The sequence below is a fragment of the Atta colombica genome, unplaced genomic scaffold (assembly GCF_001594045.1).
Source record: "Atta colombica isolate Treedump-2 unplaced genomic scaffold, Acol1.0 scaffold229, whole genome shotgun sequence".
Taxonomy (NCBI): Eukaryota; Metazoa; Arthropoda; class Insecta; order Hymenoptera; family Formicidae; genus Atta; species Atta colombica.
Window position 1 is genome coordinate 345683 of NW_017259326.1, and position 933 is coordinate 346615.

Sequence of the window (933 nt, forward strand, 5' to 3'; positions counted from 1 at the left end):
TATATATATATATATATATATATATATATATGTATATATATTTTTATATATAAATATATATACTTTCTTCGCGCGTTTTGTTCAGTGACGGTGGGCTTTTATAATATGATTTGCGATGATTTCAATTCGTAATATTAATAAATAATACACACGATTACATATATTGTACATAAGCTCTAATAGGTCCCTTTTTCAAATGTAATCTTTGTAATCGCATTTCATAGGAATGTTTATCATATATATAACTCAACAGAATCAGAGGATTATATCTAAAAATGCACATTCTAACTATACAGATTACAGGATTGATAGAACTGGTTTATATCTTTTTTTTTCTTATCAACATGCCTACGATCAGAATAATATATACTAGATACTAGTGCATTAATTGTAAATATCTTTTTAAGTTTTCTGAAACCTTTCAAAAATGTCATTAAAACAACAAATCATGCAAAACAATAAATCAATGAGAAATAAGAAATTTTCAAAAGTTTCGTTAAAAGTTAAATATTTTTATTTCGAACGCTAACATAGTTAGAAATTACTGCAACGTGAGTTATTTTTATTTCTAACTGTGTCAGGAAGACATCACAAATATTATAATTTTTAAATTTATATATCAATTATTCTATTCCGCCATAAAATAGCAAAAGTGACGCTATATTGACGTCAATTAATTTGATTAAGATAAATGTTTCTCAATCAAATACAATTAAGGTTGAATTGAAGACGAAATAATCGTCAATTCTAAATGATATCGCGTAAAGAAAAGAAATATGCCGCCACTGAACAACAATAAATCAGTACATCTTTTCCGCAATGCGTGTGTAGGATTTCTATCGATACTTTTCATACAGAATTATACACGCTTCATCCATACACAATACCATAACATAATATCGATAACATTATAATATCGCGCTAGTAACTCGC